This window comes from Notamacropus eugenii, chromosome 3 (genome assembly GCF_028372415.1).
Source record: "Notamacropus eugenii isolate mMacEug1 chromosome 3, mMacEug1.pri_v2, whole genome shotgun sequence".
In the NCBI taxonomy this organism is placed as follows: Eukaryota; Metazoa; Chordata; class Mammalia; order Diprotodontia; family Macropodidae; genus Notamacropus; species Notamacropus eugenii.
Window position 1 is genome coordinate 406367034 of NC_092874.1, and position 27781 is coordinate 406394814.

Sequence of the window (27781 nt, forward strand, 5' to 3'; positions counted from 1 at the left end):
TGTATAGCTTACTTTCCATTTCTCATGAGTTTCAAATAACATCTTTCCATGTATGAATGTAAACAGTTGAGTTTAATGAGTTCCTTAAGGTTTCTCTTTCCTGTTTACCTTTTCATGTTTCTCTTCATTCTTGTATTTGAAAGTCAAATTTTCTATTCAGCTCTGGTCTTTTCAACAAGAATGCTTAGAAGTCCTCTACTTCATTGAAATTCCATTTTTTTCTCCTGAAATATCATACTCAATTTTGCTGGGTAGGTGATTTTTGGTTTTAATCCTATCTCCTTTTACCTCTGCAATATCGTATTCAAAGCCCTTCCATCCTTTAATGTAAAAGCTGCTAAATTCTGTGTTACCCTCATTGCTTTTCAACAATACTTGAATTATTTCTTTCTAGCTACTTGTAACATATTCTGTTTGCCAGGGAACTCTGAAATTTGGCTACAATATTCCTAGGAGTTTTCCTTTGGGGATCTCTTTCAGCTGGTGATTGATGAATTCTTTCCATTTCTATTAATTTCTTGATTTCTCATGAAGTCATCAACTTTTATCTGCTCCATTCTAATTTTAAAAGAACTATTTTCTTCAGTGAGCTTTTGAAAGTTCTTCTACATTTGTTCAATTCTGCTTTTTAAAGCATTTTTCTCTCTTTAGTTTTTTGTACCTCTTTTGTCATTTTGGTTAGTTTACTTTTAAAGGTGTTATTTTGTTTGGAATTTTTTTTTGGGGTCTCCTGTGGCAAGCTGTTGACTTACTTTTCATGATTTTCTTGCATTGCTTTCATTTCTTTTCCCAATTTTTTCTCCACTTGATTTTCTCTTACTTGATTTTCAAAATTCTTTTTGAGCTCTTCCAAAGTCTGAGACCATTTGGAGGTTTTGTATATAGATGCTTTGATTTGACATCTTCTTCTGAGGGTATGCTTTGTTCTTCCTCTTCTGAAAGGATGGAAAAAAATACCTTTTCACCAAGAAAGTAACCTTCTATAGGTTTATTTTTTCCCTTTTTTGGGCATTTTCCCAGCCAACTACTTGATTTTTGAGTCCTTTGCCAAGTGGAGGGTATACACTAGGGATTTGTAAGTTCTGAGTTCCTCCAAGGTGGAACAATCAAGGGAGAGGAGCTTACTCCTCTCTTGGCCTGTGAGCAACCACATGCACTCTTTTCTGGCTAGGATCTATGAGTAGGGTTCCCTCTCCACCATCACCACCAACTTCGCCAAACCAGAGCTCCTCCTCACCCCAGGACCTCCACTGAGGGCTGAGATCCAGATCAGCTGCTTGATTCCTCCAGAGTCTTCAGGAAGAGGGCTCCAAAAGTGGATGCTGTGGTAATGACTGCCACCATCCTAGGGCTGGGGCTTGGGACTGACCCATGCTCCCCTGTTACCCAGGTGAAAGAGCTTTGTTACTGACTTTTGAAGCTATCTTTGGCGTTTGCAGGTTGAGAAATGAGGGAAATGCAGCAGTTACCTGTGATTCTGCACCCTGACGCCTGCTCCAATACTGTTCATGGAGTGCCATGAGGCCAAGGCTAGGCTGAGCTCCACTCTGAGCCTGGTGTGTTAGAACTTTCTTGTCAGCCTTCCATGCCGTCTTGGGCTGGAAGCCTCTTTCACTATCGTTTTGTGGTTTGTACTATTTTATAACTTATTTAGAGTCATTTTTACAGGTATTCTATGGGCTATGAGGGGAGAGCTGAAGTAGGTTCATCCTTCTACTCCACCGTCTTGGCTCCACTCTGCACATACATTCTTATTAAACATATTTTCACATTAGTCATGTTGCATAGAAGAATTAAAACAAATGTGAGAAAACATGAGTAAAACGAAACAAACCCAAACATATCAAAAGAAAATGTAGTCTGCTTCATCCTTCATTCTGACTCCATTTTTCCTTCTCTGCATGTAGATGATATTTTCCATCATGAATCATTTGGAAATATTTTAGGTCTTTGCCTTGCTGTGAAGGACTAAGTCCATCAAAAACAGTCTTCATACACTGTGACAGTTACTGTATAATGTTCTTCTGCTAATTTCCCTCAGCATCAGTTCATGTAAGTCTATCCAGGTATTTCTGATGTTCACCTGTTCATTACTTCTTATAGCACAATAGCAATCCACTACATTTCTTTATCACAACTTACTCAACTATTCCTCAATTAATGAGCATCCTCTCAATTTTCCATTCATGGTCAATACAAAGAAAAGTGCTATACATATTTTTGTACATGTGGGTCATTTTCCCACTTTTATGATCTCTTTGGGATACAACTGTAGAAGTGGTATTGCTGAGTCAAAGGGTATGAACATTTTTTTTTGAGTTGTATAGCCCTTTATTAGCAACTAAAATAGAAGGTATCTGTTGTACAACATGGGTAGTAGTTTACTATACTGGAGATTTATTATATTCTAATACAGATCATTTATAAATGCAATTTTCATTATTAAAAAGCTTCCACCCTTTTTTGTTTGTTTATAATTTGCAAAACTATTCTGAAAGCTGAATATATGTGCACAGGTCTGCAAAGAGTGCAAATTTAGAATATGATAAATGCTTTATAGGTTGTATTTGAAGGACCATCTGCCACCATGACTTTACATCCATCATCACTTTTAAATCATAAAATATTTTGATGCCAGCCTTCCTTCCTTCCATTGTCCTAAACAAGAAAGTATTTTATAATCAGTTGAAATTAAGGAAGAACTACACCTACTGAAAAAGAAGAGAAGAAAGTTCTATTAATTTTGAGGTTTCAGTATCCCCAAAGACCAGGAACTGTATCTTTGTAAGGGGTAGGCTGGGACCTCATTTAGAGAATGAGTATGTGCAGGTGGTATCCCTGAGTATTCAGAGCTTCAGTGGACTGCAAGTGCTCCAGCTGCATAACTCACTGAACTGTCTTGCCAGTTTCTACACTGGCTTGACTGGGCATAATTCAAAAATGAAAAGCTCATATTCATTCCATTCTTCTGGAGCTCTGTGACAGCATTTAGTAACACCCCAATGGGATGTCTCCCACATATTATGTTATGGTATTTCTTCAAGTAATTGCTAAAAGATATGGGGTCTAGCTGTTCTATAATACTCATGCCCATTTTATCAAGATGTTCAATGGATCTATAAATCTCTCCCTGGGATTCATCATAGTAACTGTAATGGAACCTTTGACCCCAATGGCAGAAATCAGAAGAAACCACAAAAAGATTACTAGGATCCGCTAGATATTTACTGAAGAGTTTTCCGAATTCCTGTTCTTTTGACTCACTCAGAGCTCCAACCAATACAGGAACAATGGTAAACTCATCCTTATGGCTTTCCATGGCTTCAACAGTATAAGGTAAATGCATTTCAATACTGTGTTCATCTTCATCTGTCTGCAGAGACATGGGCTCAAACATTCCTGTCTTCCAAAGCTCTCCATAAATTTTTTGATCAATATTCAGGTCATACAGAGGTGTTCTATATATATCCACACTGGAAAGTGCACATTGAGATAGGGGCACGTGATGGGAAGGCCCAAGGATGAATATTCTCCAGGTAACAGATAGATCCACTTGTTTGTAAGCATGAGCAGCATGAGACCCACGGTAAGTATATCCTGCATAGGGGGCAATAATGGCTCTAGCAGGTCTTTTTGTGGACTGTACTTGTGAAAGCCAACCTTCTAATTGTGCATTCAGTTGAGGACCTGAGGCTGTGTACTAGCTCCCGGCGTGACTGGCTTCCCAGCAGACCACTTGGTTGGACATCTTGGAACCTGTACCGCCTATGGTGCACAAGGATGAATGAGGAGGAGGTGATGGCAGAGGCTGCAGGAATGGCTCGGGGAGGGGACGAGGCACCATGGGCCCAGACCAGGAGGAGAGGGCCATGGGGAGGGGATTGGCTGGACCCAGGAGGATGAGGAAGAGGAGGAGGCGGCAGCCGGGTATGAACATTTTTATAGCACTTTGGTTACATTTCCAAATTGTTCTTCAGAATGGTTGGATCACTTCATAGCTCCCCCAACAATGAATTAGTTTTCTATATATAAATTTTCTATATATAAAATTTCTTCCATATCATCTTCAACATTAATGAGTTTCCAGTTTTGTCATGTCATCCAATATGATAGGTGTGATGTAGTACCTCAGCATTGTTTTGATTTACACCTCTCTAATCAATAATAATTTAGAGCATTTTTCATATGATTATAGATATCTTTAATTTGTTCCTCTGAAAACTGTTCAAATCCTTTGATCATTTACCAGTTGGCGAATGACTGGTATTCTTATAAACTTGACTCAGTTTTCTATGTAGTTTAGAAATGAGGCCTTTTTTACAGACACTAGTTATAAAAATTCGTTCCCAGTTTTCTGCTTCCTTCTGAATCTAGGTTGCATTAGCTCTGTTTATTCAAAAACTTTTCAACTTAATGTAATCAAAAACATCCATTTTGTACTTCATGATGTTCTCTATCTTGTTTGGCCACAAATTTCTCCATTCTCCACAAATCTGACAAATAAACTATTCCTTGCTTGCTTAAATTGTTTATAGTATCAACCTTTAAACCTAGATCATGTAGCCATTTGGGCTTTATTCTAATGTACAGAGTTAGACATTGATCTATACCCAGTTTCCACCATACTATTATCCATTCTTCCCAGCACTTTTTGTCAAAGAAGGAGTTCCTCTCCCAGAAGCTGGAGTGTTTGAAATTATCATGCAGCAGAATGCTACAGTCACTGATGAATGTGTCATATGTACCCAATCTATTCTACTGACCTCCCCCTCTATTTCTTAGCCATTATGAAGTGGTTTTAATGATTGCTGCTTTATAATACTATATAAGATCTGATATAGCTAGGACACCTTCCCTGGCATTTCTTTTCATTAATTCCATTGATATTCTGGACCTTTTGTTCTTTCAGATGAATTTTGATATTTTTTTTCTAGCTCTATAAAAGAGTTTTTTGGTAGTTTGATTGGTTTGGCACTAAATAAGTACACTAATTTAGGAAGACTTGTCATTTTTATTATATTAGATCAGACTATCCACAAGCAACCAATGTTTTTCAAATTATTTAGATCTAACTTTACTTGTGTGAAAAATGTTCATAATTTTGTTCATATATTCCCTGGGTTTACTTTGGCAGTTAGACTCCCAAATATTTTGTAGTGTCTACAATAACTTAAATGGGATTTCTTTTTCTATATATTGCTGGTGGGCTTTCTTAGTAATATAGAGAAATGCATATGACTTTTGTGAGTTTATTTTGCAAACTGGAACTTTGCCAAAGTTGTTTATTATTTCATGTGGTTTTTTACTTGATTCTCTAGGATTCTCTAAGTATATCATGATATCGTCTGCAAAGAGTGGTAACTTAGTTCCTTCTTTGTCTATTATAATTCATTCAATTTCTTTTTCTTCTCTTATCGCTAAAGCTAACATTGATAGTGCCATATTGAATAAGTGGTGATAATGGACATCCTTGTTTCATCCCTAATCTTATTGGAAATGCATCTAGTTTATCCCTATTGCATGTAATGCTTATTGATGGTTTTATGTAGATGCTACTTATCATGTTAAGGAAGGCTCCATTTATTCCTATGCTCCCCAGTGTTTTCAATAGGAATGGTGCTGTATTTTGTCAGAAGCTTTTTCTGCATCTATTGAGATAATCACATGGTTTCTGTTAATTTTCTTATTGATATAATTTGCTGATAGTTTTCCTAATACTAAACCAGTCCTGCATTCCTGATATACATCCTACCTGGCCAAAGTGTATTATTCTCATGAGAAGTTGCGGTAATCTTGTTGCTAATATTTAAAAGTTTCGCATTTATATTCATTAGGGGAATTGATCTATAATTTTCTTTCTCTGTTTTGGCTCTTCCTGATTTAGGTATCAGCATCTTATATGTAACATAAAAATAATTTTATAGGTCTCTTTTTTGCCAGTTTCTCCAAATATTCTCCAAATATAGTATGTATTTAACTGTTCTTTGAATGTTTGATAGAATTTGTTTGTAAATCCATCCAGACTTGGAAAGTTTTTCCTAGGGAGTTCATTGATGGTTTGTTCAATTTCTTTTTCTGGGATGGCATCATTTAAGTATTTTACTTCCTCTTCTCTTAATCTGGACAATTTATGTATTTGTAAATATTCATCCATTTCTCTAAGATTGTCAAATTTATGTACATACAGTTGGTCAAAATAATTTGTAATTATTGTTTTACTTTCCTCTTTAATGGTGGTGAGTTCACCCTTTTCATTTTTGATACTGGTAAATTGGTTTTCTTCTTCCTTTTTAAAATCTGATTTACCAAAGGTTTGTCAATTCTATTTTTTTTTATGAAACCAACTGTTAGCTAGATTTATTAGTTCAATAGATTTCTTCATTTCAAATATATTAATCATTCTTTTTTTCAGTATTTCTAATTTGGTATTTACTTGGGGATTTTCCATCTCTTCTTTTTCTACCTTTTTCAGCTGCATGTTCAATTCATTGATCTCCTCTTTCTCTACTTCATTCATGTAACCATTCAGAGATATAAAACTTCTCCTAAGAACTGCCTTTGTAAGGCATCACATAAGTTTGAGTAGGTTGTTTCATTATTGTCATTCTCTTGAATGAAGTAATTGATTATTTTTATGATTTACTTGACTCACTCATTCTTTAGCAATAGATTATTGAATTTACAATTAAATTTTGCTGTATTTTTCCTTAGTCCTTGATTATGTATATTTTTTTATTGCATCACGACCTGAAAAGGATGAATTGATTATTTCTGCCTTTCTGCACCGGATTGAGAGGTTTTTATACTTTAGCACATTGTCAATATTTGAGCATGTACCTTGTGCCACTGAGAAAAAGGTATATTCTTTTCTATCACTATTCAGTTTTCTCCAAAGGTCTATCATATCTACCTTTTCCAAAATTCTTTTCAGTCCTTATCTACTTTCTGGTTTACTTTAAGATAAATTTTATCAAGTTCATAAAGGGGGAGTCTGAGGTCCCTCACTAGTATCTTTTTGCTGTGTACTTCTTCCTGTAACTCCCTTTACTTCTCCTCTCAGAATCTGGATTCTATACCACTTTGTGCATATATTTTTAGTAATGATATTACTTCATGGTGCCTTTTAACACAATATAGTTCCCTTTTTTATATCTTTTGATTTGATTTATCCTTTTATTTTGCCTGAGATTATGATTGCTATGCCTGTTTTGTTTTTTTTTTTTTTTTGCTTCAGATGAAGCATAATATATGCTCCTGCAGCCTTTTACCTTTACCCTGTGTGTATTCCTCTGTTTCAAATGTGTTTATTGTAGACAGCATATTGTAGGATTGTGGTTTTTAATCCATTTGGCTACCTGTCTCCATTTTATGGGAGAGTTCATTCCATTCACATTCACAGATACAATTATTATCAGTGTCTTCCCTCCATCATATTCTACCCCTTTTTATGTTTTTATTTCTCCCTTATCCCTTCTCATCATCAAAGGAGTTGACTTTTGACCACCACCTCACTCAGTCTTCACTCCATTCTATCAACACTTTTATCCCTTTTCTTTTACTTTCCCTTACTACTTCTCCCATCCCTTCTTACCATTCCCTCTTTTTGTTTCTCTTTTCCCCTCCTACTTTCTGTACTGTAAATTAGATTTCTATTCTTTTTAGTTTATTTAATTCAATTTTCAACATTCATTTCCACAAGATTTTGTGTTCCAAATTTTCACCCCATCTCTCCCCTCCACCCATCCCTAGAAATCTTGCATTCCCATTACCTTTACCCTCAATCTGCCCTCCTTTTTATCACACCTCTCCCTTCCCTTATCCTCATCTCCTCTATTTTCGTGTGCAACAAGATAGATTTCTATACCCAATTTCCTGAATACCATATTTCCAAGTTGCATCTAATAACAATTTTTAACACTCCTTTTTTAAAACTTAGAGTTTCAACTTCTCTCCCTTCCTCCCTCTCCACCCAAAAGCACTGAGAAAGCAAGCAAAGCATTATAGGTTATACACGTGTAGTCTTGCAAAAAACTAACATAAAATTCATGTTGTGAAAGACTAATTGTATTTCCCTTCATCCTGTCCTGCCCCCCATTTAATCTCGTCTCTCTTTAGACCTTGACCCTCCCCAAAAGTGTCTACTTTTAATTATTCTCTCTTCCCATTTGCCCTCCCATCTATTATACTTTCACACCCCACTCATCCCCTTCTCCCCTACTTCCCTATACTATAAGACAGATTTTCATACAGTATTGTGTGTACATGTTATTCTCTCCTTAAGCCAAATGTGATGAGAGTAAGGTTCACTTTTTCCCTATCACCTCCCTCCTTTTTCCCTCCATTGAAAAAGAATTTTCTTACTTCTTTTATGAGAGATGTGTCCCATTCTATTTCTCCCTTTCTCTTCCCAATATATTCCTTTCCTCTTTCACCCATTAATTTTATTTTTTTTTAGATTTCATTCCTTCCTTTTCAACTCACTTTGTGCCCTCTATGTACATATATGTATATATATATGCATATATATACATATATATATGCATATACACACACATATATTTTATACACACACACACATATATTTTATACACACACACACACATATATTTTATACACACACACACACACACACACACACACACACACAATTCTTCCAACTACCCAAATACTGAGAAAAGTCTCAGGGGTTAGAAATATGATCTTTCCAAGTAGGAATGTAAACCATTCAACTAAGTCCCTTTTGATTTCTCTTTCCTGTTTGCCTCTTCATTCTTCTCTTGGTTCTTGTGCTTTAAAGTCGAACTTTCTATTCTTTCTTTTCATCTAGAATGCTTGAAAGTCCTCTATTTCATTGAATTATCACTTTTCCCCTGAAGTATTATACTAAGTTTTGCTGGATACGTGATTCTTGGTCTTAATCCTATCTCTTTTGACCTCTGCAATGTCATATTCCAAGCCCTGCAATCACTTAGTGTAGAAGGTGCTAAATCTTTTGTTATCCTGATCGTATTTCCACAATCCTCATGTTGTTGTTGTTGTTGTTGTTGTTTTGTTTTCTGGCAACTTGCAATATTTTCTCCTTGAACTTGGAACTCTGGAATTTGCCTACAATATTTCTAGGAGTTTTACTTTTGGGGTCTCTTTCAGGAGGCAATTGGTGGATTCTTTCATTATTTATTGTACCCTCTGGTTCTAGGGCAGATTTACCTGATAAATTAATGAAAGATGATGTCTGGGCTCTTTTTTAGATAATGGCTTTCAAGTAGTCCCATAATTTCTAAATTGTCTCTGCTGGATCTATTTTCCAGGTCAGTTGTTTTTACAATAAGATATTTTATAATGTCTGCATTTTTTCAATCCTTTGGTTTTGTTTTATAATTTCTTGATTTTTCATAAAGTCATTAGCTTTCATCTGCACCATTCTAGTCCTGAAGGAATTATTTTCTTCAGTGAGCTTTTGGACCTACTTTTCCATTTGGCCAACTCTGCTCTTTAGGGCATTATTCTCCTCATTGGCTTTTTGGATCTCTTTTTTCATTTGGGTTAGTCTATTTTTTAGTGTTATTTTCTCTTTTTTCATTTGGATTAGTCTAATTTTTAAAGTGTTATTTTCTTCAGCAGTTTTTGGGTTTTCTTTAGCAAGTAGTTGACTTGTCTTTCATGATTTTCTTGCACCACTCTCATTTCTCTTCCCAATTTTTGCTCTTCTTCTCTTACTTGATTTTCACAATCCTTTTTGAATTCTTCCATGACCTGAGACAAATTCATATTTTTCCTGGAGGCTTTGGATGGAGGAGTTTTGTCTTTGTTCTCTTCTATTTGCATGTTTTGGTCTTCCTTGTCATCAAAGTAAGATTCTATAATTTGATTCTTTTTCCAGTTTTTGCTCATTTCCACAGTCATTTATTTGACTTTTAGCTATTTGTCAAGGTAGTTCTCTGCTTCCATTGTGGGTGGGGGAGGTTTACTGTCAGCCACTGGATTCCCCCACAATCTGTAGACCTAGAGCTCCAGAAACAGTGGCTGTGTTGCCCCTGCTATTGCTGTGATTGTGGTGGTTTCCTCTGCCACCTCCCCCTCTGCTGCCCTGGGACTGGGGCCAAACCACTGCACTTTCCCACACTGATCCCACAAGCTTTTTCCAATTCCTTCCAATTTGTCCTTAGCATTTTGGGGTTATGATGTCTGGAAACCACCACGAGTATGAGAGATTCAGTCCCCCACAAAGTTTGCTCAGGTCCCTTCTGTCCACATGTGGTCCACTCTGGGCTCTGCTCCCAGCATGGTGCAATATACACTTCCTGGTGACCTTCCAGGCTATCTTGGGCTGGAGATTTGTGTCACTCCATTGTTCTGTGGGTTCTGCAGCTCCAGAACTTTTTGGAGTCACTTTTATGGGTATTTGGTTGGGCTTGGCCAGAGTGCTCTAGAGAGTCCATGCTGTTGCTCTGCTACCTTGGCTCAGCCTCCCTCCTTGATTTCTATTCTTAACTGAGAATATTTTTCCATCCTTGAAACTAATCTGATGAAAATAAAACTCAGACAATACTGTGGTGCCTCTTTGTGTGATGGAATTTACCCTTTTTCTGCTGACTCCTTTCCTCCTCTCTTTATACTCCTTAATTAGGTTTTTTATCATCACATCAGTTAATTTATACCTCTACTTATGCATATACCTCTTAAATGTTCTAGTAAATACACAGTACTCAAGATTTGCGAGTATCATCTTCCCTTATAGAGATGCAAACAGTTTACCCATATTGAATAACAAGGTTTGCTTTTCTTTTTGTCCCTGTTTACTTTTTACACCTCTCTTGAGTCTTGTATTTGAAGATCAAATTTTCTATTGAGCTCAAGCTTTTTCATCAGGAATGTCTAGAAATTCCTTATTTCATTGAATGTTAATCTCCTTGCCTGAACAATTATGCTCAATTTTGCTGGGTCGTAGATCCTTGGTTGTAGTCCAAGTTCCTTTGTCTTATAGGATATCATATTACAATCCTTCTAATTTTGTAATGTAGAAGCTAGAATGCCCTGTGTGGTTCTGACTGTAACTTTTTGATATCTGAATTGCTTCTTTCTAGCTGCTTGCAGTATTTTCTCCTTAACCTCATAATTCTGGAATTGGGCAATAAAATACTTGGTGTTGTCAATTTGGGATCTCTTGAGGAGGTGATTGGTGGATTCCTTTGATGACTATTTAGCCTTCTGGATCTAGCACTTCAGGGTAATTTTTCTGAATGATTTCTTGGAAGGTACTGTCTAGGCACTTTTTTCATCATGACTTTCCAATAGACCAATAATTCTTAGATTTTTCTCTCCTGGATGTATTTTCCAGGTCAGTTGCTTTGCCAGTAAGATAGATTGCATTTTATTCTATTTTTTCAGTTTTTTAAGATTTTGTCTGATTATGGCTCATAGAGTCACTAGTTTCTATGTGCCTAATTCTAATTTTAAACAAATTGCTTTCTTCTGTTAGCTTTTGTGCCTCCTTTATAAAAAATGTGTTCTCCAGTTATGTTTTATATCTCCTTAACCATTTGGCTTTTTAAATTATTTGTCTATTTATTGCATTTTAATTTTCTTTATTATTAAAAAAATCCTTTGTATTTACTTTTTTGACTCTGTGCTTGTGCCTCCAACACCTTCACAATGATTTTCTGTTCCTCCTTCAGGAAAGCATATTGATCCTGTCACAGACACAATTAACACACATGGAGTCACTGTAGACCCTGCTGATGTGCTTTTTTGTCTTTGATAGCCTCATAAGAATTTTCAGTCTCACTGCATGAATGTGTCAAAGTCTTCCTGGGCACATACCACAGGCTGATTCTGGTGCTTTTCCAACTTTCTTGGTATAAAGGTAAACGCTTCCATTACCTGTGGTTCGTGACAGTAGAGTTTAGTTGGAAGCTGGATTGTATGACAGTCTGCAGCAATATGTCAGACACTAAAACATTTTTAATTTCTGTTAGTCCTGTCAACAGAAGAGGGTGGCTAATTTATTTTTTAAGGACCTCATTGTATTTTTAGAAAATCATTGGTCAAGTTTTCTTCTACCTTTTCAATTTGACTTTTAAAATCCTTCTTAAGGTCTTCCAAGAATGCTCTCTTCACTTGAGACCAGTTCATATGCCCTTTCAGGATTTCAGATGTGGGTGCAATGTCAATGCTGTCCTTTTCTGAATTCACATTCTGTTCTTCCCTTTCTCTGTAATAAGATTCTATGTTCTTTGGTTGTCTAATTTGCCCCTTGCTCATAGTGATTGCCTTTTTTCCTGGTTTTTAAAGTGAATCTCTGCTTCTGGGGCATAAGGGGCTCTGCCCCACATTTCTTGTGCAGGGAGCTAGGGTCCTGCTTACTGCTTTTCTGTTCTGTAGCCTCTGGTTCTTTCAACTAGAAGCTATACAATGCTGAAGCTTATCTGGTGGTTCGATGGCCAGTGTGCCAAGGCCAAGGCCAGGTGATGTCTCAGTTTTCCCAGCCTTAGACTTAAGCTCATGGAATGAGGTGTGGGGTAGGGGTGGTCTGACTGCTGGAGGTTTCCTCCTCCCCTTGGGCCAATCTTGATTGTGCTGGTGTCTGCCCAATTCTCATAGCTGTGTTTCAGCATGACTGGGGTCCTGGTGTTAGTCCTTACCAGCTCCACCCATGTGGTGGCTCAGGATCTCCTATTGGTCTGCTCAGGTGGAGCTTGCTGAGATGCTTCAGGTCCTGCATTAGTCCCCTCCAGTCACAGCAAGAGATACCCCTCCCTCCAAAGCTAGAAGACTGTTTACCACTTCTTCTAGTTCCACTATTCCAGAATTTTTCCTAGAGCAATTTTCTCTGCATTTTTCAAGGTTAATGAGGAGGATAAGAGCACTTACAGTTTACTGTGCCATCTTGGCTCCTGGAAGTTCAAGTAGGTGACTTTCAAATGTTTAGTCTGTGAGCTGATAGCCCCCGGAATAGTTCCTGCAGCTGCCATGTGCCCTGCACTTCTTTCTCACCCAGTTCTGCTAGACTCCTGTCCTGAGCAGAGTGGTTTGGGAAGCTGAACTTCTACTAACAATTCACCCTGCCCAGGGGCCCTTCCCACTCCATTTTATCTCAGTCTGACTGGTGTGTGCCATGCCCTCTGCATTCCCTCAGCCCAGTGTAACAGATCCTTCCTGTTGGTCTTTCAGGTTGTCCTGGTTTGGATATCTGTCACACTCTGTCTCCCAGTGGATTCTACCACACTAAAATTCATTCAGATTCACTTCTTAGTGAATCTGAGGGAATTTCTGGATGATCCCAGGTGAGTCCTTGCTTTCACTCCATCATCTCAACTCTCTGAGGTCGTTTTTAATGCTACAAAATGCTGTTTCTAGTTGGACAACTAATTTCTATCTTAATTGAATCTAGGAGAAACTTTAGACATCAACCTTTTTGTCTATTCATTTGTCCATTTAACTTGGAAGAAAAATGCATTAAATCCCTTTCCATGCCAGGTACTATGTTAAGCACTTTACAGATATTATCTCGTTTGATGCTTGCAACAACCCTGAAATGTAGGTGCTGTTATTCTCCCTATTTTACACTTGAGGAAACTGAGTTAGACAGCCTGTCGTGACTTTCCCAGTCTGAGAGACTGACTCCAGATCTAGCACTCTATTTATTGCAGCATCTAGCTGCCAAGTTATGACCTATCTAATTTTGTTGGCATAGAAATAATAAATAAATACATACATAAATAGATAAATGAGTACATACACATATATGGGGGCAGAAGTTCTTGAAAGAAATATGGAGCCACTCCCCAAAAGTAACTAACCTGTAATCTAACAATATTATTGCTACCAATCATATAACCCAAGGAGATTTTAAAGAAAGATGAAAAAGACCCACTTAGACCAAAATATTTTATAGTTTCACTTCCTCTCTCTGTTTCTCTCTGTCTCTCTCTGTCTTTCTCTGTCTCTCTGTCGCTCTCTCTGTGCCTCTCTGTCTCTGTCTCTGTCTCTGTCTCTGTCTCTCTCTGTCTCTCTGTCTCTCTGTCTCTCTCTCTCTCTCTCTCTCTCTCTCTCTCTCTCACAGTAGAAACTAAGGTAGTGCACCATCCTTTGGAAGTGACTGAACAAATTGTAGCATAAGAATGTAATGGAAGGTGGGGAATAAGAATGTCATAACAAATGACAAAATAGACAATTTTGGGAAAAGAAAAACTGAGACTTGCATGAACAGATGGGAAGTGAGAAGTGGTAAGTGGATGAGGGAAGTGAGCAGAGGCACAACTATTTATACAATAGAATTATAATGATAAACAGCTGGAAAAAGTTAACAACTGATCAATGCAATGACAAATCATGATTCAAGAGGCCTGAATATGCAGCATACTACCTGCTTCCTGTTAGAGAAGTGATGGACTCGGGGTTCAAAATAAGACATAAATTTTGGACATGGCCAATGACTGAATCTCCTTGATTGATTCATACATATTTGTTACTATAGTTTGTTTGGTTTTCCTTTGTTGTTGTTGAATTGGCAGGGAGAGTAAATACATGCTTGCTACATGAAAATAAATTATTTAAAAATAAATAAATTCCATGACCATGGAACAAACATTTCTATAAAAGTTCCCCTGTCCTTCTTTAAATGAAATAGACCCTTAGTTATGTCTCATCCCATTCTAATATTTCAGCAATATTCACACTAACCCATCCAAACACTCATGTCATGTTCACTTTAACTTTGGATGAATCCCAGTGGGTCTTCTCCTCTGATCTCTGTGCACAGAACTATAAGCTTGGCTTTAAATGAACTTAATTTATGGAAAAACTTTAGCCATAAACTTTAAAGACAAAGTTAGTCTCCCCAAGATTGACCTGGTAAACCCCTGAGGTACCAAAGCCCCAAATTACTTCATTACTAGTGTTTGCCACCTGAAAAGGAAGAAGATGAAGACATTCCTTGAATCTGATCAATTGCACGAAAAGGATTTAAAGAATCTCTTGTACTAGGAGCTGGAAAGGGTGGATGGAACTATGGAAGAATAAACACTTGCCCTTCTGAGTTGTACCTACAGACATTAAGTGTTAAGGGAATTCTGAAAGTCAGGAGGATGGGGATGATTTATGAAGAAGGTCCCAATGAGTATGATTCATATCATGAGTTCTGAACAATCCTCTGATACAGTGCTCTAAGCAACTCTCAGATTTGTTGATAATGAACATTACAAATAAGCTGCTTTGCTGCATGGATGGAATTCACTCCAGAGTTCCCAAATAAAATAAGATATAGATTCCTCATTCCAAATTCCATTCAAGTCATTGAGGATACTGTATTCCTCACACATCTCAGGTCACCCTCTCAGATGCCATATCTCACTCCCTCATCAAATTGTATCCAAATGATCCCTGGAACAATAATCTAATCATGAGGTCCAATTAGAACTAAATATAGTAGTATAGAGTGCTGAATTTGGAGATGGTAGCTCTGGGTTTAGTTCCTCCCTAAGACATTTATTAGACAAAACTCTAGACAAATCATTCTCCCTCAAAAGTTCATTTCTTAACCTATAAAATGGGTGAAATACTTGCATGATCTCCTCCACAGCGTCACTGGAAACAAAGTGCCTTGCACACCTTTAAAAGCTATATGTGTGTTATTGTCTCCTCCCACCCAAAAAATACGAGTTCCTTCTCTCCATCCAGCACTGGGCTAGACATAGATACTATGAGGGAAAAACAAAATACAGCCTTGCTCCCTGGCCCAAATAGGCTTACGATATGATTAAGGAATTGGCTTCTTGAACATAGGACCCACTCTACGTCTCTGAGACAGGAAGGCTACCCAGACCCAGGCTTGGCTTACAAACTCATATCCCTCTGGCCAATTATTTTCCACCTTAACACATGTTAAGGAGAGAGGAGCCTGGTGTTCATAATGTTCACTCAAGGAACACAACTGTCACTAGATCACATCTGGGCTTATATGCCTTGTCTCAATAAGCCATGTGATAAACTGAGCGATATCATAATAATGCAGACTGTGATTATACTAGTCCTAGAAAACCAATTTTATACTTACGCAATGTTTTTTCAAATGATGTGTTGTTCTTGTTCTTTTCCTTCTGTGAAAAATATGACACAGAAGCGAAAAGCCCTTCCCTTGTCAAGCTCCATTGTTATGTTAACTAATGAGAGATAAGTATGCCAGGCAATAGGTAATAAGTGCCATTCATTTCTGTATTTACTCCAAACATTTTTGTAGGAATGCTGTGTCTATTCAGCTCCCCTCTCACAGAATCAAAGACTAGACTTTTATTTTTAGCGAAGTAAGCGGAGAGGAGAAAGATGGTTAGCAACTGAAGCATATTTTCTTTCTGTTTGGTTTGTTCTCCATCCTTCACCATCCTACTTCCAACACTCCAAAAAAGAAAAGAAACACAGAGCAATAGAAAAAAAAGAAATTTGAGTTGTTGGAAGGCAGCTCTTAGATACTGTAGCAATGATTAAACCTGGTACTCACAAAATTCCTCCCTCTTTTTCTCCTGATGAGGCAGTACAGGTGCCAGTGGGAAGACAAAAAGGATGCTGTCAGAGGGATGACAGGCCTCGTACCTGGGGTTTTTTTCAATGTTTAGGACTTCAGCTGATAAGTTTGCTCTTCATGAGGCAGCTTCCTCATCTTTTCTGAGCATCATTAGTCATAGTGGGTCTCTCATTCAGATGCCTCTTGTCTGCATTTGCTCTGATGCCTGGAGATTTGAAATTTACTGGTTAAGTGCCAGAGAAGGGAGAAGCCTAGGCTTGAGAAACTCATGTACTCAAATTATCAGGATTCTTGTCTTTCATCATCCCATTTCCTGCCTTTTTCATTAACTAGAAGAAGACATCCCTCAATTTTAAGTATTCTTTTCAATAATTATGCCATGCATTTGTATATCACTTTATACTTGCCAAAGACCTTTCACCTTTATTATTATCTCATTTGACTTTCATAGAAACTCCATGTAGCAAATAGGGTTAATGTCATTCCCATCTGGCAGAGAAAACTTAACCCAGAGAGGTCACATGACTTGCCCAATATCACATGCATAACCAGCAAATTAAAAAAAAAAAAGTAAAATGATCCCTTTGACTTTTTTTCTATCCCTTGAATCATTTTATTCAGCTCTATTTTATCAATACTTGGTATTAGAAACACTAAAAGGTATCAAGGAAAATTTATTACAGCAGAGTTCAAAGGAATTGAATACTTTGGCCAAAGTGTATCCCACCCCCTCCTTTCAGGAGGAAGGAGTGCTACATACAGAAGTGAGCGCATTCTTATCATGTTAGTTCAGGATAGATCCTCCCATCAGAGGATGAATTGGTCCATTCTCCTTTGCGTCACAAACTCTTTGACACACCCACTACACATCACTCCTTGGTGTGCTCCTCCCTCCCAAATATGTTTCAACATAGGACCCATGAGCAGAAAATGGAGGGATAATTTTATGTGGAGTGTGTCCACTTATACACAAATTCTCACCTTTTTATCTGACCGTGCTAGGTTACAACTCTGATTAACTCTCACCCACTCAAAGCTGGGAGTTTCGACCCTGTGGAAATATAACTCCTTTGTTTCCTACAAATTTCTCCCTTTTTTATTAACATTTTTGTTTCCACACCTAAATCCAATCAATACCTCCTTACTTTCTTTCTCATATGAATTCTTTCCCTCTTTTGTCCCTCATTTTTGTGAATATGGGAAGGGAGCAAAGTTGATTGACACATTGACAAATTACAAGAAGACAGTTCACTTGTTATAAGTACAGATACAGAGACTCAAGAGAAAAAAGGTAAATCAAGGAACTCTCCATTTAGAAGTTCCATCTCAAACAGCAATCTGGGGAGGAGCATCATCTGATGCATTTTTTGGTCTGGATAGTCATTCAAGCTGCCTTCAGCATAGCATCTCAGCATCTTCTCCCTTTTATCTTCCTGTAGAAATCCAGATGTCCGTCCTCCTACAAAACTGACTTTAATATAATTTTAAATTATTATTCCCAAGTCTTGTACCCTATCATTCCTACAAAAAAAAAAAGCTGAAATTTTAGCCAAATGTCATGTTTAAGGAATTCACATTAGAACCCAGTTTCTACATTGAGCCACTATTCATTCTCCCTTCCAGAGGATGAGATTTCACTAAGGAATTAATAACAGGCTCCTGTACACACATAAATACAATAAGTAATCATTTTTTTAACAGTACATATCACATCATAAAACAATTCCAACTTCTGGTCATGTGATACTTCTTTTAAAATATTTACAAGATAGACCAAAACCATTCTTCTTTAACATTAACCAATTGAGACAAGAATATTAACTAAGTATACTAACTTCACAAGTCTTCAATCTGTCTCTATGCTATTACTAAGAATTAAAGAACCTAACTTATTGTTGTTGGTCCAAGATCTTAAGCCTAATAGCATAATCTTAGACTTACATCTTAACCTCAGATGTTCCCCTACCAATTTGTTATTTAATAGATCTTGTATTATGCTTACAATACTTTTGATTATGGGAATTTGCCATTAAGAGTAGGGACACAACAGGGAAACAACCTTTCCCCAGCTTCATGTGAATTCTAGACAGGAGTAGATTTTCAACTGGCATTTTAGCCAGGCTTAACATCTGCCAGGTGTCAGTGAGGAAATTGAGTCAGGAGAATCATACCTCAGTTCAAGTGAAAAAGTCATTCTCCCAACTTTCCTGTGAGATATCACTTTTTTGAAATTCATATCAGGATCTCACAGGCTCACTAGCATCATTGATCAGTGGCTCAAATTTTTTATCAGCCATTTATCAGTGGCTCATATTTTTTAATATCCACACCTGAGTTAGACTCAGAAGAACAGTCAATTAGTAATCTCATAAAATCTTAAAATAGCAAGCTTCAATAATCAGTTTCAGATATGATTATAATTTCACATTGGCTGAGGAACATCTTTAAAGGAAGTCTTAAGTAGCTTGAATGCCTTTCTATTCTTGTTCTAGTTTCTGATTAAATAACAATCATAAAATCAAAAATATCATTAAAATCATGTTATTGCTCTAATAGATTTACATTTGTTTCTCAAACTTTTCTGTCCCTTTCTAGCCATGCTCAGAATGAGTTACACATATGATAAGTACAAATACTGACTTCAACTTAGGTTCATGAAATGAATGCAAATCAAAACAGAAACATTTAACTTTTCCATCAGTGCAAAAGTATTACCAGAGGCTACTTGACTCTAAGAAAAGTAGACTGAAATTCTTTTCTCCAAACTGAAGATGTCTCTTATTTAGTCTCAGTAATTAATTCAGTCAATTGTATTAATACCCAATTGCTTTTATATCACTTTGAAACAAGCAAGAACCCTATTCCAATGGCATATAGACCCAAGTTGGGACCTTTGTCCCTTACCCTCAAGGAGTTTTAGTCCCATTTGTCTAAAAGAGTCCTGGAAAACCTCACCTTGAAGTCTCCTTGGATTTCTCCACTTGATCTGGCTCTCTTGAGGTCCATAAACCTTTTCCTATTACTATGCCCAAATCTCTTTCTGCTTCCCACCTGTAATCTTGTCAATCTATTTCTCCAGGCTACTGGTCACTCCCATCAAGACCTTCCCTAGAACCCCCCAGACCACTTGGGGCCACCTCTGGACTCCTTCCTCAATCCATAAGATCTATCTTGTTTCCATAAAAGTGCTCAAACTCTATCTAGCCCTCTTACATTAGAATTATAAAGGCTCAAGGCTCAATATGGCTAGTGGCATTAGCAATACAAATGCTCAGATTCCTGTAAAAGTCTCTCCATTACTGAGAAACATTAATAAACCTCGATTTTCTTTGACTGAAAGAAGGCGTGGGTTGAATTCATTTGAGCAGGACACCATGTGTCACTATTTGGGGTTCCCAATCACCACTAACCTCAACAATTCCATTAGCAGCATCATATTTATACTTTTGTTTCCTTTCCTTTATCTAATTATTCCCATAATTTTCAGAAAGAATGTTCTGTTCTAAGGACTTTATCTTTCAAAAGACTATACAAAAGTAATAATTTGCCCAACTGGAGTATAGAATAACTATCCATTCAGATTGACCACTTGCCTTGATTACAGAAATTTGCCATAAGAGGGAAAAGCAAGGACAAGACTAAATGAAAAATCAGTTTTGCAAACACATAGTATCAATCCCACCTCTTAGCCAATCTCAGGAATAGTCAGGTGGTAAACATTTCTTTTCAAAGGAACACAATGGGGAAACAGAGACAGGAGGATTCCCACCCTAGGCAGAAGCTAGGACTGTCCTCTAAGGCAAGCCTCTATCTGTAACCCTATCTGAGTTTGGTCTCAGAGGCTTTTACATCAGATGTCAGGTTACACTAATCAAAAATTTTACCAGGACTTATACCTTAAATCTTAAATTTCTACTAAAAGCCAATCACTAAAGATCATTTATCATCCAAACAAGTTCCTGTTTTAGGAACTCCATATACAAAAATTTACCAATTTGATACACATTACATAGAGACTACCACTTTAACAAAGCAAGTTTACCCAAGTCTGAGGTGTGCTGCTTTCTAGCCTCAGACTAGCCACTTAGGTGATGCTTTCAGGCTTTTCCAGTCTTAGGGGCCCAGGGTGGAGTTGGCACTCCTCCTGTCCTTTGACAATAGGAAAGGGTCAATATCTTTTTTGTTTTACTTTTCCCAGACCTGTCTGGGTAGCTCTGATTTCAGATTAGATCTTAAGAAGTCCTTCTGTAATAATGACTGGATTTTGAAGGTGAATGAGGAGACCACTATGAGGTTGTTTGTTGAAAAACGTCACAGAACTTCCTGGTTCCATAAAATTCCTAGTCATCCTTATCTTTCAACTCCCATAAAACCTCAAGTTATTATAGCAAATTGACATAGAAATATAAATTTGGTAGGCCTTCCAAAATCATACAAAAGATTTTACAGAACATTATTCATAAAAAAAAATTTCCCTTTCTTAAAAAGAGTTGATATTTTATCACATAACCCTCTTGAACCTAAATGACAAGTAACACAAGAAAAGATCTAAAACCAACACCTTTGCATAATTATCAAGTTTGTTTTCACAAACATACATTTTTAAATGCTTGATTTATAGCAAAAACAGTTTTACTTAAAACTTCCTTCTTAATAGCAAAAATAAATTTTTTAATGTATTTAATACAACCTTACATGAAACAGGCTTGAAAATCACACTCATATACATCCTTTTTTTAACAATGCAATTCCAAATATAACAATATTTGGATAAATTACTTTTTCAACAATACTTTATTATTTATTTAAAACTTGAAGCAACCCATTATCCATTCAGATGAATGCATTTCCACATCACCTTGCACAGAAATTCATCTCCTCAGCAACTCGTGGACAAAAACAATCACCCCAAATCACCGTATCCATTTTCATAAAAGCTAAGGTTGCAAATACAAAATCTATCATTTTATAATATAATGCTGCCATTAGCAATGTTACCGCTTTTTTATAACCAAATATAAGTTTCAAATTATCAAATTTCTATCACATCCTTTTAAAAATCCAATCTGTATATAAGAAAATCCGAATTTGAAAAGTATGCAATAATTACATTAGATTAATGTTGCATCTAACATATGTCCATCGTTGTGTCAAGCACTTTACAGTTACAAATGCTTAATATCAATATCTTTTTCTGATTAATACTGATAGGAAGAGCACTCTCAGATACTGCTCTTTATTCCTTCAGGGTAGATTTTGACTTGAATCATATCAAACCTGGATTTATAATAATTGATGATGAACATTTTAAACCTCCCCCTTTTTTCTTTTAGGTCAAATAATCTTCATATATAACTTCACATATTTCCCTTGAAGGAATATGTGGTGACAGTTCTCAGCTCTGAATAACCTTTCTTCCTCTCCTTCTTAAAGGGCTGAAATTCTGTCTACTTTTGAGGCTTCAGATAAGAAAATGCAACTTTAGACTTTTAGTTTTAAATCAGATTAATTAAGAGGCTAACCCTGACAAAAGATGTAATCAATTTGAGTCAATACTGACAAGTTGTGACTTCGAGGCATGGACCCTGGGAACTTAATAACTCATAATAATAATTAAAAATCATAGTAACCAATTTTTAAATTTGATAACTTTCCAAAATTTTGTTTATTGGTTTCCCAATCAGGCTAAACATTTTTGGAAGTGCAATGAGGGGAAGAAGGACTAGCTAAAAGCACAAACTCACTTGGACACTGCTGCTGTCCCACTATATGTTTCTTCTTTTACATTTCAAATGAAATAAATACTTACCAATTTCTTCCAGCTTCTTTGTTCTTTTAAAAAGAAACCTAGAAGAGGAAGCACAGAGCACTAGAAGCCCAGGAAGTAGAGCATACACAGTGAAGGCCAGGAAGAATGGAGTACACCCAGAGCAGTCCAGGAAGGGAGGAGTGCATGCAGAACAGCCCAGGACATTCTGGAAGACCTCAAAAAGGATTTTGAAAATCAAGTAAGAGAGGTAGAGGAAAAATTGGGAAAAGAAATATGAGTGATGCAAGAAAACCATGAAAAACAAGTCAACAGCTTTCTAAAGGAGACCCAAAAAAATGCTGAAGAAATTAACACCTTAAAAAATAGACTAATTCAAATGGCAAAAGAGTCCCAAAAAGCCAATGAGGAGAAGAATGCTTTAAAGAGCAGAATTAGTCAAATGGAAAAGGAGGTTCAAAAGCTCACTGAAGAAAATAGTTCTTTAAAAATTGGAATGGGGCAGATGGAAGCTAATGACTTTATAAGAAACCAAGAAATTACAAAACCAAAGCAAAAGAGTGAAAAAATAGAAGATAATGTGAAATATTTCACTGGGAAAAAAAAACTTACCTGGAAAACAGATCCAGGAGAGACAATTTAAAAATTATAGGACTACCTGAAAGCCATGATCAAAAAAAGAGCCTAGATATCAACTTTCGTGAAATTATCAAGGAAAACTGCCCTGATCTTGAAAGAATTCACCAATCACCTCCTGAAAGAAACCCAAAAAGAGAAACTCCTAGTAATATTGTAGCCAAATTCTAGAGTTCCCAGGTTAAGGAGAAAATATTGCAAGCAGCTGGAAAGAAACAATTTGAGTATTGTGGAAATGCAATCAGGATAACACAGGATCTAGCAGCTTCTATGTTAAGGGAATGAAGGACTTGGAATATAATATTCCAGAAGTCAAAGGAGCTGGGATCAAAACCAAGCATCATATAGCCAGCAAAACTGAATATAATACTTCAGGGAAAAAATGGTCATTCAATGATATACAGGACTTTCAAGCATTCTTGATGAAAAGATCAGGACTGAAAAGAAAACTTGACTTTGAAACAGAAGAATCAAGAGAAGCATGAAAAGGTAAAGAGGAAAGAGAAATCATAAAGGACTTTCTAAAGGTGAATTGTTTACATTCCTACATGGAAAGATAATATTTGTAACTCTTGAGACTTTTTTCAGTACTTGGGTAGTTGGAGGGATTATACACATACGAAGAGAGAGCACAAGGTGAGTGGAATAGGTAGGGATGATATCTAAATAAAATTAAGGGGTGAGAGAAGAATATATTGGAAGGAGAATGGGAGAAATGGAATGGGGCAAATTATCACTCATAAAAGAGGCCAGAATGAGCTTATCCAATGGAGGACAAAATGGAGGAGATGAGAGGGAAAAAGTGAAGCTTACTCTCTTCACATTTACCTTAAGGAGGGAATAACATGCTCTCTCAATTTGGTGTGAAGATCTATATTACACTACAGGAAAGTAGGGGAGTAGGAGACAAGTGGGGGTGATGGGCATGACAGAAGGGAGGGCAAATGAGAGAAGGGAGTAATTAAAAGTAAATACTTTTGGGGAGGGACAAGGTCAAAGGAGAGAATAGTATAAATGGGGAGCAGAGTAGAATGAAGGGAAATATAGTTAGTCTTACACAACATGACTATTATGGAAGTGTTTTGCAAAACTACATATATATAGCCTATATTTAATTGCTTGCCTTCTCAGTGGGGATGGGTGAGGAGGGAAGAAGGGAGAGAAGTTAGAATTCAAAGTATTAGGAATGAATATTGAGAAACGGTTTTGCATACAACTGGGAAATAAGAAATACAGGTAATGGGGTATAGGAATATATTTTGCCCTACAAGAAAAGAGAAAAGATGTGGATCAGGAAAGGGAGGGGGGCTAATAGAAGGCAGGGCATATTAAGGAAAAGGGTAATCAGAATGCAAGGCATTATGGGGTGGGGGATGGGAGAGATGAGGAGAAAATTTGGAACTCAACATTTGTGGAAACAAATGTTGAAAATTAAAAATAAATTAATAAACATTTAAAAAAAAGAAATTGTGAATATGAAGAATACAGAGACGCATTGGAAGACTTAAAACCAATGAAAAGTGAAGTAGTCAGAAGGTAGAAAACAGTTTACCCAATGACTACAACAGTGTAAGTAGAAAAGATAAAAACCTTGTGTGATCACAATGACTAATCATGCCCCACAAAAGAGATAACAACATAGATCTTCTTTTGCAGAGGTGGGAGACTATGGGTATAGGATGTTGCATACACTGTCAGACTTGGTTAATTTGTTCTACTGAACAACCCTTTGCCCCCACTCCCACACCCTGCCCCTGCCCCTGCCCCTACCCCACCCTTTACTATTTGTTACAAGGGATAGCTCTGAGTTCAGAAAGAGGGGTGTGAGGGAGGGAGAAAAGAATACATTTGAAAATGAAGTTACTATAAAGACAAAAGATATAAATACACAATTGTAAAGGAAAAAAAGAAACCTAGAAGTTTATTTACATATCGAGAGCCACATTATTTTTGTTATTAATACTATTATTATTTTCTCAGTCTCTGTTTCTTCTGGGTTGCTTGGGTTCTGATTCTGTATCAGTTCTAAAAGGCTACTGGCTATTTTATTATTTAACTTTCAGCCTGGTATTCCATCTTCATCAGTGTTGGAACACCAATGAATCAATCTTAAGCTCCCACTGGAAGCCTAAGGTGGAGTTCTCTCCCAATATTCTCTTTCTCTAATTACAGACCTTAGAAATTTTTCACCATAAAACATGAAACACTTCATAAACACCTACAGAAACAAAACATTTAACAGAGCATTATAGAGTGCACATCAGTTTCGAATTTGAATTCAGATTGGTCAGAAACACAGTTGTTATTTACTCTGACTGATCTTTAGCCAATTTCTTCCATAGAATCTATATTCTCCCTCCTCTCCCTTCTGCTTTCTGCTCTCTTTCAAGAGCAAATGGATAAAGGAATATAGCCAGGATTCCTTCAAATGGAATTCTGAAGGAATACTCAGAGGATACTTTATCCCCTTCCTGGTACCATTATCTTAAGAACGCTCACTTATTCTTCCCCTCTGCGTTGGTTCTCTAGGGGATTCTCTGTAGGCATGCTTCTCTGGGAGTTCCTCCTCCACTTAGGCCTAAAATTCCTCCCTCTCATTGCCCAAATCCACAGATTTCTGGGACTCTGGGGTGTCCTAGTTCACTTGTCAGCTTAAGGTCAACCCAGAGTGAACTCCTGGACATGGATATCACCAACAAAGAGGTTGAAGCACCGAACTTCACTCTGTCAGTAAAAGACCAAGCCAGAGTGTAAGGTCCTGGGCTGACCTTACCATTGTCTTATATACTGGCTTTCATGGTCAGCCAGTAGGTTTCCCTTATTCCCCAATTCCTCTGAACTCTCTGCCCATGGTCCAAGATCATGTTCCTGAATGGAGCAGATTCAACCTACAGGGACAGTTGAAATCAACCAAAGTATGCTTTTCCCATAGTATCTTATCTCACACTGCCCAAGTCAGGGAGCTGGGCCCCATGTTGGACTCTAAAATTGTTAGTAATGTGTTTGACACTAAAAGGTATAAAGGGAAATTTATTACAGCAGAGTTCATATGAACTGCATGCTTTGGTCATGTTGAACCCCATCCCTCTTTTCAGGAGGAGCCAGTGCTGGATGCAGAAACAGGAGCATTCTTATAATATTAATTCAGGACAGATTCTTCCATCAGAGGACAGATTGACCCATTTTCCTTCAGGTCACAAATTCTTTGACACACCCTCTACACATTGCTCCTTGGTGTGCTCTCCCCTCCCAAACACGTTTCAACATAAAACCCACGATCAGAAGACTGAGGGATAATTTTATGTGGGGTGCATCCACTTATGTAAAAACTTATGACCTTTTTACCTGACCATGCAAGGTCTCAACTCTGATTAACTGTCACCACTCAAAGCTGGGAGTTTTGACCCTGTGGAAACATAACTCCCTTTTTTTCCACATTGGGGACCTCTAAAAATTAATCCACTTCCCCTTAAAAATGGAAAATAAGCTCATAAGTTGTCTGTAGGACTTCAACCAGAAAGAAGGGTGTATTATTAGATGTCATCAAGGGTATCCTAACACTGGGTAATTTCTAATGAGTCTCTTTCTGTCACCCTTTACTGATCTCCAGGTTTGCAGAAATTCGGAGGTTCCAGAGAAGCCCTATTCAGACTAAAGTCCTTGATATAGGAATTAGATTTGAAAAGTTACACTTGATGTAAGCACTGAGATCCAGGACAACTTTTTGTTATAGCTATGCCTCTCCACTCTTGCTAGGTCCAAATGGTCATATCAGACCTCAAGAATCATTCCATTACTTAGCTATAAGAGCAGTGCTTTCTTTCTACATAGCCAAAGTTGGCATCCTCAGTCACAGTATTGGTAGAGTAACAACTAGGCTTCATAACATATTTCCAACAAAAGTTTCAAAAGCCAAATTCTTATTTCTCACTTTAATGGCAAGGCACCATTGAATTCAATGTCTTTCACTTGATTCTGCATTGAAGTTTTTTCATTTGAAAGAATGACTTCTTCATTCAACCAGAAGAAGGGCATTGCATTGAAGTCTCTTTTCAAAAGAATATTTATTCCAGGATCTGAAGCAACTGCTGCTTTCCCCTAGGTCAAGCCTGCACAACAAGTGGCCCATGGATCACTTGAGGTTGATCAAAGTGGCCAGCAGGTAGTATATTGTGTATGTCTGGTTTAATCAAATCCTTCAGCAAAACTGACTATTAAAAAAATCCCTAAATGCAGGCCTGCAGAACATACTACCTATGGGCAGCTTTGGTTGGTGACAAGTGGACTCTGGGTCAGATGTTGCATAGGACTGCACTAGATCTAATAGGGGTCTTCTTGAAATTTTTAAATCTTTCAAAGTCTATATGTTGACATCCAGTGCAAAACACAGGGTAAAACCTTACTAAAATTTCACACTCAGGGAATGTTTCCTTAAATGAGATTCCATAGAAATCTTGAACACCTTGCAGAGAGTGAGGGCATGTCTTGATCTTACTCACTTCAGATAATCTCCTTTGTTATATTGACTTTATGTTGTTTATGTTGTTCCTACAAACAATTTTCCATCCAAATGCAATTTTCTTTTTGTCAGAGTTTAACCAAAGGAAATCGATTCTTCAAATTCTAGGAATGAGAAAAGTCTTAATTCCACTACTGAATGGAGAAAGCTCCACAATATCTAGCTATTGCAATGAATTGAATCCAATGAAATAAAACAAATCTTAGAAATTCCATTGACAGTTTTTCATCATGATAAAAGCATAAATTGGAACCACCTATAGATAGACATGGATAGACTAACAGCAAGACTTCGTACTAATCTTTTTCCAACAAAAGTTTCAAAAGTTATGTTTTCATTT

At 37.1% G+C, this 27781-nt stretch overlaps 1 long non-coding RNA gene and 2 pseudogenes across 1 annotated transcript in view; all 3 read right to left on the bottom strand.

The window, feature by feature from the left end:
- LOC140497301 (uncharacterized) overlaps positions 1-27781 on the bottom strand; it is a 139967-nt gene that overhangs the window by 68934 nt on the left and 43252 nt on the right. The window lies entirely within an intron of this gene.
- Positions 2308-3777, bottom strand: LOC140531716 (protein MEMO1-like; annotated as a pseudogene).
- On the bottom strand, positions 10923-11959 carry LOC140531717 (large ribosomal subunit protein eL34-like; annotated as a pseudogene).